Source organism: Delphinapterus leucas, chromosome 10, assembly GCF_059928025.1.
Source record: "Delphinapterus leucas isolate spDelLeu-1000000601 "Yukka" chromosome 10, BTC_Dleu_Yukka2, whole genome shotgun sequence".
Lineage (NCBI taxonomy): Eukaryota > Metazoa > Chordata > Mammalia > Artiodactyla > Monodontidae > Delphinapterus > Delphinapterus leucas.
In genome coordinates, this window is record NC_143138.1 from 11,602,547 (window position 1) to 11,611,998 (window position 9,452).

The 9,452-nt window shown below is 46.3% G+C and overlaps 1 long non-coding RNA gene across 2 annotated transcripts; it reads right to left on the minus strand.

The window, feature by feature from the left end:
* Nucleotides 1-1,256: 1,256 nt before the first annotated feature.
* LOC149748137 (uncharacterized) lies at nt 1,257-9,243 on the minus strand. 2 transcript variants are annotated; one of them, XR_016394548.1, is made up of 2 exons: nt 7,789-9,243; nt 1,257-2,189 (listed from the first exon to the last, which is right to left on the minus strand). It is a non-coding gene; the product is annotated as an uncharacterized LOC149748137 (long non-coding RNA). The 2 variants fall into 2 exon arrangements; XR_016394547.1 differs by lacking the exon at nt 7,789-9,243 and adding an exon at nt 7,317-7,777.
* Nucleotides 9,244-9,452: the final 209 nt, after the last annotated feature.

A 9,452-nucleotide genomic window follows, 5' to 3' on the forward strand; every position in this document is an offset into this window, starting at 1 on the left:
TTTGTTTTTTCTTTTAATTTATTTTAGTTTTGGCTGTGTTGGGTCTTCATTGCTGTGCGTGGGCTTTCTCTAGTTGCGGTGAGCGGGGGCTACTCTTCATTGCAGTGCACGGGCTTCTCATGGCGGTGGCTTGTCTTGTTTCGGAGCACGGGCTCTAGGCGCGCGGGCTTCAGTAGTTGTGGCGCATGGGCTTCAGTAGTTGTGGCACGTGGGCTCAGTAGTTGTGGCTCATGGGCTCTAGAGCGCAGGCCCAGTAGTTGTGGCGCATGGGCTTAGATGATCCGCAGCATGTGGGATCTTCCTGAACTGGGGCTCAAACCCATGTCCCCTGCATTGGCAGGCAGATTCTTAACCACTGTGCCACCAGGGAAGTCCCTCTTTCTTTCTTTTTATTCTTCTTCTTTTTTTTTTTTTTGAAAGAGAGAAAACCCAAAAGTTAGCACTGATCTAGGAAAATGAATCAAATTTTCTCAGAACTGATGAAAATCAGAATGGATAAAATAACACTACTTTTCAACTAAGTTATTTCCCGTTCTGGGCGTTTACCCAATCGAATAATCAATAAAAAACAGTTATAGAAAGAGAGAGGTAGGTGAAGGAGGGAGGCTGAGTGGCTGCTTCTTTTCACCTTGGCTTGACTGTCTTGATTACTTCTTAGGTGATAAACCAGTCTCAACCTTAAACACAGGGGGAGGAGGGTGGTAAGTCATCCATGGGCACAGGGATGCATGAAAATAAAATATAAGGAAGAAAAAAGGATTGAATCAGCATTACTGATATACGATCTCTCCAGCCACATCTCATCCTTCTGGTTTGAGAACTACTGTATTGGTCACCACAAGTGCAGATGAGGCTCATTCATTCAAGAGAGCCAGGTTTAGGCTGACCTCTTTACTAACTGGAAGCAGTGGATTGTTAAATCTAATGAGCATATGCACATTTGTTCTAGGAACAAATAGCTTTGGGATACAATGCAAGACGACCTGCAATGAAAGTAAACTATTAAGTACTTAACATTTTACCATAAAGAGTTGTCTAATGTCAAATTGTGTGGGATTTGATGTCTTATCATTTGATCCAGCTTCATTATGTTCTGTTGTTGATTTCAGCACCTCCACCCCACCTTCACCGCCAACCCCCTTTGCCCAGCCCCCCCTCAGCGGGTCCTCCTGTTGCCTTTAAATGACTCAGAACCCACACACAGAAAAAAGGAAGTCTGTTTTAGATTCACGAAACTGCTCCTTCCTCTCTTTAAATACAGTGTATCCAAATGGTAAATGATTTTATTTGCATTCGAAGGAAAAATTCAAAGAATTGGGGTTGGGAAGGGGAAATTCTTCAAATCTTTCCCTAAATATTCTGACAATAGAAACCCAAAGGAAGGGGAAGTCTCCAAGATTAGCAAAGGTGATGATAAACAAAACAAAATAAATGACAACAAAAAAAACCCTCCGAAATACCTTATTCCATGATCAGCAAAAGCAGCACATTATAAAAACAGGAGACTACCCCGAATCTTCTTCCCCCTTTGCCTCTTTTGTTAGACTTTCTCCTTTTGGCCCACAGGTAGTGCCTCTGGGGCTTCTTTCAGAAAACAATGGCTATTCTCTAATTTCTAAACTATTCCTTTCATCCTAAATGCTGCCAAAAACAAACAATGCACCTCCCTCCCTGCCCCACCCTCAAGCACTTTCTTTCAGTGCTGCTGTATTTTTAATTCTCCCTAGAACTGTTTCCAAGGCTGAATGGAGTGCCCGCCGTAACATGTCTCCTGTGGCTGGGTGTCACATCTGTACTTCTTGCTTTTCCTCCACCCTTCAGGTGAAAGAGGCAAGGGGCGGCATGGGGGATGAGGCGGGCATCAAACTTGAGAAAGCCTAAGCAAAGCAGAAATCCTTTGGGTGCCCCTAGATGAGGATCAGAGCGCAGTGGAGGGAGTCTGCTTTCCCTCTCTCTGTCCAACTCGCCTCCAGAGGTGGTTTGAGTCCAAGGTTATCCAGTTAACCAAAAGAGCTCAGCGCTGGAGCCTGGAATGGAGTCTTGGATGGTTTCTTTTCATCATTTATTGGTTAAGTTTAAAAAAAAAAATTGAGGGGGGACTTCCCTGGCGGTCCAGTGGTTGAGACCCCTCGCTTCCACTGCAGCGGGTACCGGTTTGATCCCTGGTTGGGGAACTGAGATCCCAAATGCTGTGCCAAAAATAAACAAACAAACAAATAAATTTTTTAATTGGCCTAGGTGCCTACAGTCTGCCAGGCGTTTATTCTAGGCCTTTGATTTACAGCAGTCCCCATGACAGACAAGGCATCTACACTTGTAGAACTTACATCCGGCTGAAGGAGACCAACAGTAATCAAATAAATGAGATATGGCTACAACAAAGAACATCCACACGGAGTAATGAATGAGAATTGGGACAGAGGTCAGAGACGGTCTTGCCAAGAAAGTGGCATTTATGCTAAGACCTGTGGGAAGGTCTCAGATGGGAGAAGTCCGAACAGTCCTCCCCAGGAAAAGCAAGTGAAAATGCAGGAGCTCGGCTCACCACAGGGAGAAAGGAGATTCCAGTGACTGGAGCTGATTAGCAAGGGAGAAGGTTGTAGGAGATAAAGTTATAGTTAACATGTGCTAAAGAACAAAATTCCAGCTGGGTAAATCTTCAAGATCTTACTGGCTTGACTCAGCAATTTATGAATCAGGCAGCATCCAGTCTAGCAGATAGAAAGGAACTCTAAAGAGTTGTACAATCCGAGAGGGGTTTATAGACCAAAATGAGCAGGAACAATGCATTTGCTGATTGGTTAAAGCGAGGAACTCTCGCCATATGGAGGAAAGGGAAGTGTTGTAGCCAGTGAGATGACTTGTGCTGAGCAGACAAGCACTCACTGGTTGACCCAGGCCTTCCTTTTCTGGGAGAGCCAAGCATAGAAACTTAGTAAAGTTTTGGTTTGCTGTTGTTGGGCTGGCCATGAGCGACTCCATCTTGGGCCCAGTCTGGTTACTTTAACAAATGGTATGTGAACTCATTTTTACTGAGAGGAATTACATCATCTGACTTTCATATTTTTAAAAGACCACTTTGGGAGTTCCCTGGTGGTCTAGTGGTTAGGAATCAGCGCTTTCACTGCTGTGGCCTGGGTTCATTTCCTGGTCAGGCCAAAAAAAAAAAAAAAAAGACCACTTTGACCATCTGTTGAAGAATAGATTAACCAGAAGAAATAGATTAATAGATTAAACAAGCAGATTAAACAGAAGAATGGATTAAACAACTAGCATACCAGTAATCCAGGTAAAAGGTAGATTAACTAGGACAATAGCAACAGGCATCATCGAAAGAAGTGGACAGATTCTGCTTCAGGGTATATTTTGGTGGTAGAGACAATAGGGCCTGATGAGATTGGCTGTTGGGGGACTGAGAGAAAAGAAGAATTGGAGATGACTCAAAGGAACTTACCTGGTGGCACAGTGGTTAAGAATTCACCCACTAATGCAGGGGACACGGATTCGATCCCTGGTCCTGGAAGATCCCACATGACGCAGAGCAACTAAGCCCGTGCGCCACAACTACTGAGCCTGTGCTCTAGAGCCCGTGAGCCACAACTGCTGAGCCCATGTGCCACAACTACTGAGCCTGCGGGCCACAACTACTGAAGCCTGCGCGCCTAGAGCCCGTGCTCCACAGCAGGAAAAGCCACCACAACGAGAAGCCCTCGCACCACAATGAAGAGTAGCCCCCGCTTGCTGCACCTAGAGAAAGCCCGTGAGCAGCAAAGAAGACCCAACACAGCCAAAAATAAATAAATAAGTAAATACAATTTTTTTAAAAAAGACACACACACACAAAAAAAAGCAGCATGTGGAACTTGTTTAGGTTTTGATTTGAATAAACCAACTGAAGAAAGAAAATCCTATAAAAGTTGAATATAGACAGCATATTAGCTGACGTTAAAGCATTATTGCTGATTTTGGTAGGTGTGAAATAGTATGATGGTTATGTTTTAGATAAAGTGATAAAGGCGCCTTATCTATTAGATAGATATAATGAGCTATTTATGGGTAAAATGGAACAATGTCTGGGATTTATTTTTAAATTCTCCAGAAAAAATAAAAAATAAGGGGAGGGCTTCCCTGGTGGCGCAGTGGTTGAGAGTCCGCCTGCCGATGCAGGGGACACGGGTTCGTGCCCCGGTCCGGGAAGATCCCACATGGGCCTGTGAGCCATGGCCGCTGGGCCTGCGCGTCCGGAGCCTGTGCTCCGCAACGGGAGAGGCCACAACAGTGAGAGGCCCACGTACCGCAAAAAATTTAAAAATTTTAAAAAATTAAAAAGGAAATCTTAATAGCTAAATACTGTAAAGAAAAATACAAATGTCAAGTACAACTTTCAGTTTTTCAGTAAACTGGACTATTGTCCCAGAGACCACATGGGGCAAAAGCAGCAGGCTGGTACGTCATCAGCAGAATGGATCCTGTCTCCCTTGTTTCTCCAATGAGCTATATAGACCTGGAAGCCTATACAACCTCTGCTTCCAAACCTGTAACATAGAAACATACCACCACCACCTTCCTATTCATCTCGTAGAACTGTGGTGAGAATCAAATGGTTATGAAACCCAGACATGAAATCCCCTCTGAAAAAGTAAAAACATTTACAAAAGCAAGGCATTTGTTTTTATTACCCAGCAGGGACAAACATTGGAGTTGTTTGGGAATTTTTAACATTGGGGTTGATGAAGAGTTAGAGACGTAGATTGTTATAAATTGACTCACTCAATTTTCAAAAGTTAAAAGTAACCTTTAATCGCTGACAATTCATCACATCAAGGATTCCTCATATCCCAGGCTCATCACCCTGAATACCAGTTACTGTCCCTTCAGAGACAGTTGAGATAGAGGGAAGAAATTTAAGATTCAGAGAAGCTGAAAGAAAGCTTTCAGAATGTAATATCTGCTGGGGATGATCGGGGTGGTATGAGGAAAGGATGACATGATCAAGTCTAAAAAGAATACTCCATAGTTTTAGTCCCTTATTCAGCTGGCCTTTCATTGATTCATTCAGCAAACGTTGAATAGCACCTACTGTGCAGACAGTGTGTGAGGAATATGGGATACAGTTACAAGAAAGGCAGAAAGTCCCCACCTTCATGGTATATACGTCATTAAAAGTACAATGGTAGATTGTACAACACAGGGACTATAGCAAATATTTTATAATAACTATATATGGAGTATAACCTTTAAAAATTGTGAACCGCGGGAGTTGCCTGGTGGCCTAGTGGTTAGGATTCCGGGCTTTCACTGCCATGGCCTGGGTTCAATCCCTGGTCAGGGAACTGTGATCCTGCAAGCTGTGAGGCGTGGCCAAAAAGAAAAAAAGAATTGTGAATCACTATGTTGTACACCCGAAACTTATATGATATTGTACATAAGGCCCCTAACCTAGTCTCATGGAATCAAAGATTTCCTGGAAGAAGTGGTGTTTCCTAGAAGAAGGAAGCTGATGGATGACTAGGTAGGATTAAGGAGGGTGAGAGAGTTGTGGTATAAGTGTGCAAAGGCCTAGAGTAGAAGACTAGGTGGAGTGGTGAGAGATGAGGTTGAAGATGGAGGGGCTGAGTCAGCACTATTTTAAGGAAAGTGTACTTTAAAAGTAGGGTATGGGCTTCCCTGGTGGCGCAGTGGTTGGGAGTCCGCCTGCCGATGCAGGGGACGGGTTCGTGCCCCGGTCCGGGAGGATCCCACATGCCGCGGAGCGGCTGGGCCCGTGAGCCATGGCCGCTGAGCCTGCGCGTCCGGAGCCTGTGCTCTGCAACGGGAGGGGCCACAACAGTGAGAGGCCCGCGTTCCGCAAAAAAAAAAAGAGTAGGGTACGTTTCAGCCATCATTGCTATGTAACATCTATTACTCTGTAACAAGCCACGCCAAAACTTCGTGGCTTAAAAAACAGCAACCCTTTATCTACTCATGATCCTGCGATTTGGGCTCTTCTTTGCTCCCCGGGGTGCTGGCTGGGGTGATTTGACTGGAATGGGAGAACCGAGATGGCTGGGGTTAGAATGTTCATATGGCCCCACTCATTCCTCTGGCTGCAACCTTCGGGGGCTGGCTGATCCTCTGTTTCTCCAGCTGGTCTGTTATCATCTGGTTATCTGGCCCAAGTTTCTTTCCATGGCAGCTGACTCCCAAGCGAGGAAAAACAGAAGCTAAGCTCTTAACCCCTGGGTTTAGAAGTCCCAGAATGTCATTTTCATCACTAACAACATTCTGTTGGTAGAAGCAAGTCAGAAGGCCCAGACTCAAGAGGAGGAGAAATAGATTCCACTTTTCATTGGAAGAGCGTGCATATGGGGATGGGAGGAAGTGTTGGCGGCCGCCTTCGCAGGTGATCTGCCACGGGACAGAATCAGATTTGGGTTGCGGGAAGACCAGTCTCTCTTCACTGCAGAGAATGGATTGTAGCTGGGCAGCGTGTGGGCAGGAAGGCCAGTTTGGAGGGAATTACGGTGGAACAGGCAAGAGTTGAAGGTCTAGGCTAATGGTGAGGACGGAGAGAAGTGAATGGGTTTGCAGGATGCTTTTACAAGAGGAAGAGTCAGGTGACGCCAGGGCTCCTCCTTGATTTCAGAACAGCTGCCCCTTGTTCCACGAAACCCCAACTTAAGAAAGTTATTCTTATTCCTAAATGAACTTTATCTTTCAATAGTGCTTCAGTCCAGCTAAGGAGGTCACACAGGTAGGATTAGCTTGACTCCATGAAATCAAGGTAGATGAACTGTGCTTAAATAGGTCAGTCAGGGATGCTCTGCATACGTGCAAGCATCAGAGAGGCAGCGTGGCTGGTGGCTTGAAAGAGTCTATGGGGGGCTTCCCTGGTGGCACAGTGGTTAGGAACCTGCCTGCCAATGCAGGGCACACGGGTTCGAGCCCTGGTCCAGGAAGATCCCACATGCCACGGAGCAACTAAGCCTGTGCACCACAACTACTGAGCCCATGTGCCACAACTGCTGAGCCTGTGTGCCACAACTACTGAACCCACATGCCACAACTACTGAGCCCACGAGCCACAACTACTGAGCCCATGTGCCACAACTACTGAAGCCCACACACCTAGAGCCCGGGCTCCGCAACAAGGGAAACCACCACAATGAGAAGCCCGCGCACTGCAACAAAGCGTAGCCCCCGCTCACCACAACTTGAGACAGCCCGCGTGCAGCAACAAAGACCCAACACAGCTAAAAATGAATAAATTAAATAAATAAATTTTTAGAAAGAAAAAGAAATAGTCTATGGGAGGCAGAGCGGTCAGCTGGCCTCACCTCAACCCACTGCTTCTCTGTCTCCGGTGGAGAGGAGCCAGGGTCAGGCTTTTCTTTCTCTCCTTGATCCCACACTGTGAGGCTTTCCACACTTGAGCAAGCGGGAGAGTCAGGCTGACCTATGTTCTCTCTCACCGGTAGCCCTAGCCACCAGCCCGAGCAGGACATGAAAATATCTGAGGTCGGTGAGTGTCAGTGAGGCTGCAGAAACTTTAGTTCCTGTCCCCAGAGAGCAAGAGTCTGTTTAGAAAGCTTTTGCTCTAGGAAACTGAGCCAGGGAGGCCCGGGATGTCAGACCTGTGATCTCCTCCGACAGGTCCGTTGGGAAGCCCTGATTTGTGGAGCAAGGACTGCTGAGAAAAACAGAAGTCCAGCCAGCCAGGTGAGGTTCCCAAGCTTCCCCTTCCCCTGTGGCAAGGATGACAAGACAGAAACATGGGGTAGAACAGCGTCCCTCAGCGCACCTCCTCACCTTGGCACCTGGCACTGAAAATCTGGAACAACTCGGTTGTTTATTGATCCCTTAGGCTCTTGGGTCATTTTAGGTTGTATAAATAGATGCACCTCGATCTTGTGCAAGACACAAAACTGGGCTCTTTTTTTTTTTTCCTCTAAGCACTGAAACTAAATTTTAAGGGAAGGAGAAACAGCTATAGAAACCAAACAAAGCAGCTCAAGAGAACAAACAATGTGTCCAAAACTGAAATCATCATCTTTTCCCCACCCCCAGTTTCCCCTCCGAACTTCCTTATTTCTCTCAACAGTAACAGCATTCTCTGAGCTGCCCAAGCTCAAAAAACTATATATTTTAAATGTTGACCCTTTTCTGTCCCTCGACCCACATAACTACTGGCACCAAGTCTTGCTGGTCCTTTGACTCAAAAGCTCTGTGACGTTCCCACAATCCTCCTGTCCCCCAGGGTCTGGCCTTTCACCCTTCACCCTTCTAAATGCCTTGCTGGCATGTCCCCTCCTTTCAGACTCCCATTAGAGTATCCTCTTCAAACTGCTACCCTGACTACGTCCCACCCGTTATCCCATCATGATCTCACGTCTGCCCGTCTCTCCAAGGCTCACCTCTGGTCATTTGCTCATGTCCACCTTTGCCAAATCCAACCAATCTGCTTGTAATCCCTTCACTGCCCCCTGCTCCCTCTTGCTTTGGTGCCTCTGCGCCTGCTGTTCCTCTGTCCACTTCTGCACCTGACTAAAGCCACTCAGTCCTTCTAGTGTCCCTTGCTCCAGGAAGCCTTCCTTGATAGCACAGGCTAGAAATCCCCAACTTTTCTACCGTGTTGTTGATGGCACTGTGTTAGGATATTCTGCCTCTGTCACTAGACTGTGAGCTCCTTCAGGGAAGAGCTGCTCTCTTCCATCTCGGGACCCAGAGGAAGAGCCCATAAGTGGGGCTGAACGACTGAGCCCCTTCTGACTGTTCTTTCCTTCTCTCCTTCCCCACCTCCAATTCCTTCTGCACAAGATTCACAATCTACCCCTATCCGCCCTGCCCGCAGAACAAAATAAAACAAAACAAAGCATACACTTAAGGGAAAAATTCTTAGCGAAGCTGCCATTCATGGCTCTCCGGGAACTACCTACTCCAACCCTTTCCACTCTAACCCTCTCCCCACTTCACAGGCACCCGCGTAGCAGGGCTATCACCCTGAGGCTCCTTGACTCTGTCCATATCTTGCTCCAGGCCACCCAGTCCCCTTGTTCCAGCCCTCTTCTCCCTTTCCCCATTGTTCCAGGCCAGGCTAACCCTCTCCAAGGGTTTTGAAATCCTGCTCAAGCTCCACCCCCTCTCCACCCACTGGATGGCTCTCTATCCCTCTTTTCTGAATCCTGTGGTCTTTATTAATCTAATCTAAATCTTTATTTGTACTTACCGGTATGCAACCTCATGCTGTTCTTTCTTGAGGGTATATTTTTGTTCCAACTAGATTCTAGGGCAAGGGTCATTTCTTACAGGACTTTTTACTCCTGTCAATATCAATTATCAGGCACATTACAGGCCCTTAATGTATATTTAACAAATCATAGGAAGATATAAAATCATGGAAATATACAATCCAGCAAGAACAATATTAAACTTTTATCTTTAGCATGAAGTCAAGAGTTGGGCAGGAAGTGGAA